General features: G+C 35.0%; 1 long non-coding RNA gene across 1 annotated transcript in view; it reads right to left on the bottom strand.

Moving 5' to 3' along the window:
• Positions 1–4,868: 4,868 nt before the first annotated feature.
• LOC128249397 (uncharacterized) overlaps positions 4,869–6,267 on the bottom strand; it is a 19,586-nt gene continuing 18,187 nt past the window's right edge. Inside the window, exon 2 of the long non-coding RNA XR_008265507.1 lies at positions 4,869–5,100. This is a non-coding gene — a long non-coding RNA (uncharacterized LOC128249397). The remainder of the gene's footprint in view (positions 5,101–6,267) is intronic.

Raw genomic sequence — 6,267 nt, 5'->3', positions numbered from 1 at the left:
ATATATATATATATATATATATATCTATCTATCTATCTATCTATATATCTCTCTCTATATATATATATCTATCTCTATATATAATTATATTATAAGATCTGGTAATTAGTCATATATTAATATATTAATTAATATCGATTAATTATCAGGGGGCCAGCACATTTAAAGAATCAAAGAGATTCAGAAATATTATCTGCAATCTCAGGGGATTATATATATATCTATCTCTCTATCTCTCTCTCTCTCTCTATATATATATATATATATATATATCTATCTATCTATCTATCTATCTATCTATCTATATATATATATCTATATCTATATATCTATATATCTATCTATATATTTATATATCTATCTATCTTTATATCTATCTATCTTTATATCTATCTATCTTTATATCTATCTATCTTTATATCTATATCTTTATATCTATCTATCTTTATATCTATATATTTATATATCTATCTATCTTTATATCTATCTATCTTTATATCTATCTATCTATCTATATATATATATATATATCAGCTGTAGGTAATATTTTTACATTTAGGAGCTTGGCTCTGCTCCCACCCAGACCCCATTGGATAGTATCTTCTATCCAGTCAGGTTCTATGCCGGGTGGCAGCCCCCAGACCCAAGCTCTAGTTAATTTCTTTCCACAGTATGTGGGAAGAAACAGAATTTTTTCCCCTTCTAAGGGCTGGCTTGCAAACTTGCGAGCCACCTCAGGGGTGTCAAAAAGCAACCAAACCGTTGCGTATTTTACACCCCTTGCCATAAACTTAATAGTTGGCAGATATTCTGCCAACTCTTTTTCAATTTCAATTTTGGGAAAGACCGTAATGGTGTCGAGTAACCTAGAGTAGGTCTGTAACACCACCGTTCTTTCCCTAAAATCATTTAGCCACTTCTTGGGTGAGATAATCTCCCTCTCCACAGCAGTGGCCTTATTTTTCTTTATATTCTCTACCAAGAGAAAAAAAGTCCAAATAAGAAATAAACAACTAAAAAAATTTTTAAAAGAGGCAGAAAGAGTAAACAGTTCAAAAATGCAGAAGAAATAAAATAAACAGTTCGTACTAAAAAAAAGTCCATAAAAGAAAGAGAAAGGAAAGACAACAGTTCAGAAAGAATAAACAAAATATACAGTTCCAGGCAGAATAACAAATTTTCAGGCCACAACGGTACTCCGGCCCGATTTGATCCCGGCTCCGCTGCAGTCGTCACTTTGATGGTAAAAATTAAATCCTTTGCACAGTTCCACGTGGTGAAGTTGAAAGCAAGAGGAAGACTTTTCTTCAAATTTATTAGTTTTCATGGATTATTATAGGTGTGTGGCCACACCCATAATAACCCAGGGTATTAGAACCAGGTGAATTTTGGACACCAGGAATTGGGTCTGGTGAGGCTGTAGAACTTCCCTAACAACCACTTCTGACTCATTTTGGAGGTATGACTAGGAGCTGACTCCTGCTGTCACAACAGCAACTCTCTCTAACCAGGATTTGACCACTCCCCAGCAGCTTCATATTGCCATCTGAAATAAGCCAAAGACCTCGTTCAAAGATGTGGGGTGGCATGATGTCACCCCGACTGGAGATATACCCAAAGACCATCACCTTCTTTGCTTGGACACAGTGTTGTAGTCTCCATTGTAGCTGTCCATTCTTTGTCTTACACCCTTTACAATGTTCACAGAACATTGAGCAGCAGACATGATGTTGGCATTTTGATCCCTGGCATAAATTGTCAGGACACAGGTCACTCTTTCCCAATATTCACATGACTTCCTCCAGTCCTCCTTGTTGGATAACTTCTTCTTGACTGCACCTTTAGTCTTTATGCTCTCCAACGCTACTGACTTTCCCAAGCTGTTCCTTAGAAAACGATAGTCTCAACCAACACGTGCATCAAAGTCACCAAGTAACAACCAACCTTCTCATTGAAAGAGGGCACCGACAGAATACTTCTTCGAAGCTCCACATAAAATGCTTGGATGTTTTCCTCACTAGCAAAAGTGCAGGAGCATAAATGGAGAAAACAGTTACAAAATGTCCACAAGAAAGAGGGATATGGGGTTTCATATATTTTTCCACATTTTCTCTTATTTTCTTACTGGCCAGCATCCTTGCTTTTAAAGTATATACAATGCTAAAAACAGAGCCTGAAAGATTGCTTTAAGATAACATGGCATATTTTATAAATATGTCTGTTCAAGTATCATAATAGCATGAAACTATTGGTAGCTCTTTCGGTTGTGTACTTAAATTGATATTCATCTCTCACTGGATGGAGTACATTTTTTGTTGATTCTACCTCTATTGGATCTGTAAGCTATATATAGACATACATATATATGTCTATATGTGTGTGTATGTATTCGTGTGTGCATCAAAATATATATTTGTGATTTGTGGGAAGTTACGTATATGAGAGAGAGAGGAAGAAGAAGAGAATTAGAGGTGACAAGTCTAAACACACTGATGTATGCCATCTGTCCTATATTTTCTAATTAGAAATTAAATTGGTCACAGATTAAGCTATATAAAGCGGCAGATTGACTAAAAGTGCTACAGACAGATTTGATCCTTCACCTAGCAACACCCCCCCCCCTACACACACACACACACACACCATTATCCATCACAGCTGAATGACTGAAATGCCAAGCAACTGACATTATCCTCCACCTGCACCAGGATTAGTTAAATCTGTGAGGCCGAGAAATGTGGATCACTTCTGTATCCTATCCTGACATTTTATTGTCTGAATAAAATGTTTGTCATAGGATTAGCTGTGCACACACTGACACACACACTCTCCGTGTGTGTGTATGAATGATATCTCTCTCTCTCTCTCTCTCTCTCTCCCTCTCTACATGTATGTATATACATATAAATATATGTATGTGTATATAATAAAAATGGGGAAGGCCAGTATATGGGATTACGTTAGGTTTTCCGTCCATAAAGGGTTTAGCTTTATGGTGTATCGTCAGACCCCAAAACTTGTTGGCCTATGACCTCTAGAAAAATATGTGTGCTTCTTCTCTGGATTTATGTTTTCTACAAACGATATATATATATATATATATATATACATATATATATATATATATATATAGGAGAGGATCTGAAAACTCTTTGACAATGATAAGAAAATGTTAAGAGAGGCTTTGTGTTTAAACAGTTTACGTAAAAGTGTTCAAAATAGACAGTAAAATAAATTCATAATTGTTTATAAATTCATCAGAAATCATAGTTGTTTGTAAGTTTATATACAGAAAGGATTTGTAGACAGTATTTGATAGGAGAAAGTGTGTATAGCTTTATCAAAAGTTCATCAAAAATCATAATCGTTTATAAGGATGACCAACCTTTTTTCTTCATCTCCAGTTTTAAACACATATACAAGACTAGAGATTTCTGATGAACTTATAAACAATTATGAACTTATTTTCCTGCCTATTTTGAACACTTTTATGTAAGCTGTTTAAACACAAAGCCTCTCTTAATATTTTCCGATCATTGTCAAAGACTCTTCCACTGTATTTTAATAAATCTAGGTTAGCTAATTTTTTACACCACAAAGGCTACACAAAGCCTTGCCCTTTAGAAAATCTTTTTTTTTTTTATAACAAGTGAAACTGGTCAAGTCAATAAACATCTTTAAAAGACCTCTGCATTTTCAAATCCCCTTCCCCATATATTTTCACTTGTGCGATACCTTCCAATTTTGCTTTGTTTTGTATATATATATATATATATATATGTATATATATATATATATGTATATATATATATATATTGAACAAACAGTGTCTGCCCTGTATGCATAGATGCTTGAGAACCAAATCTCTGAAAATTAGTGTTTTGTAAAGTATCAGATTTTTAAACCACTCCCTCCCTCAGCCTTTGGAATAATGACCCTCCTCCCCACCACCACCAAAAAAAAAAAAAGAATAAAGGCATACATCAGTATAATTCGTTTCTACTCTAGGCACAAGGCGGGAAATTTGGAGGGAGTGGGGCCAATTAGCTCAACCTCAGTACACAACTGGTACCTAATTCATACATCAGTATAATTGTTCACTCGCCTCCAACAATGGAGTCCCACACTCAAGTGGAAAGGATTTGATTTTTGATTTTCTTCCTGTTTCAAGTTTCTAAACAAGTATCAAAAAACAAAAACATTTTTTAACAAGGAATCTGGATTTGTTACTAAATGTAGAAATGTTAACTTCCAAATTCTGCCTGAGCCATTCCATTGTGCTTTGGATATTAAGGAGTAAAAGTGTAAATGATGTTAGAGAGGGTCACAGATTAAGTCCCCCAAACAGTCTCTACAAGAGTTCCTGTCAACCAAACCCCACTCCTGAAATTTTGGTCATCATTTCATTGAAAGCAGATGTTTGGACTTTGAACTCTATGTTACACTGTTGATAGGTTACAGCCTGTCATTCATTCAACCATGTCTTCTTTCACAGAATTTTTATACTATCGCTTCATGCTTGACTTAACAAAACACTTCAAATTCGTTCCCATTCAATTTCTACCATTATTCTTTATGGCTTTGAAGTTGAAAAGCTACTCATTTTTATATTCACTTTAGCAACAAAACACTGGCGTCGGTCGGTCGGTCGGTCGGTCGGTCGTTGTTGCTCTCCTCTAAAGGTGCCACTCTGTTTGCCTGTGCATGTATGAAAGAATGTGTATGTATGTAAGAATCTATGTCCATTTATGTATCTCTTGACAGACCACTATATTTACTCCATATATTTTGTGCAACTGTGTAGCACTCCATTGGTCACAACTACATATTCCAGTTGGTCTGATCAACAGAACAGTCTGCTTGTGGAATTAATGTGTGCAAGTGGCTGAATTTTGGAACCTTGAGATTCTCTCCATTTTACAAGCATTTCATCTGGGGAAGCATTTCATCTGGTAAAATATTTCATCTGGGGAAGCATTTCATCTGGGGAAGCATTTCATCTGGTAAAATATTTCATCTGGAGAAGCATTTCATCTGGGGAAGCATTTCATCTGGGGAAGCATTGGTCTTAATTGCCATTTTGTAATTATGATACAGCCCCTGGAGGAAAAGGCAGTTTTAACAAATCAAAAAAATGTTTTTTATCTACATTTTCATTAGTTTTGTGTCTGCATAAACACCACGTGACTCCCGTGTTGTCTGTTCGTTGTTTCTGTTTAATGTTTTCTTCCACATTCATTTCCTTTCGGAATTCTGAAATGTGTTGCCAATATTCTAGACAAGTCAGGATATTTTAGAAAAGCTGAGCGTTTTAACTGTTTAATGTTTGTTTCTTTGCTGCAATGTTTCATTCATCTCTGTTTTAAAACGTGATTTTAATATTTGTATTAAAACATTTGAATTGTTGATGGTGGAACATAACAGTTTCGGTGTGTTATTTAGTTCTAATCCTGGAGGGGAAACATTTTTTGAAAATTACTGCTGCTCAAAAAGAACTACCGCCCACCACGACCACCACCACCAAGCCATTCCTGTTCTTATGACTTAGCTATTTCTCTACTCACTTTATCACATATGTGAGAACCAAACGTATTTGTACTGAAACAGACTGGTTACAAATGTTTTTATAGCAATTTATAGACACACACACACACACACACACACACATACATACATCTATATTATACTCACACACACACACAGCCATATTTTCATTCTCATTTGAATGTTATAGAAAATAAAAGTTACCTCAGTACGAAACTCAAATTAGCAAAACGAGTTTCCCAATGTTTTTCCAATGTCATTGGTTTGACGATTCGTAAAAAGACAGACTACGTTACAATGGGGCCAAGCGAACAAACAACATCAGAGCAGTTGTTCTCTATATTGAATATAGATCATGTACGATGTTGGACACGTGACAGAGAGAGAGAGAGAGAGAGAAGTGGAGATTAAGTCAGCCTGTAGAGGGGCTTAAAATCGAAAAACAACAACTAAGAGAGCTAAGCGTTGAAATCTTGACATAGATCAGGGTGGGTCTGGTCTTTCAAATTGATCCCTGGACACAGTAAACAGGTTTCAGCATTTTTTTACAACTGTGAAAAATATTCTCCTCAGATAGGCAAAAAGTACTTTATCTGTCTGTCTCAGTCTACCTGTCTTTATATATATGCATGAAAAAAAATATATATATGTATCAATAAATACATATATATATATATATATATATGAATACATATATATATATATATATATATATATATATAT

This window comes from Octopus bimaculoides, chromosome 14, assembly GCF_001194135.2.
Source record: "Octopus bimaculoides isolate UCB-OBI-ISO-001 chromosome 14, ASM119413v2, whole genome shotgun sequence".
In the NCBI taxonomy this organism is placed as follows: domain Eukaryota; kingdom Metazoa; phylum Mollusca; class Cephalopoda; order Octopoda; family Octopodidae; genus Octopus; species Octopus bimaculoides.
Note: the sequence above shows the minus strand (reverse complement) of the source record. Positions and strands in the feature narration are given on the sequence as shown.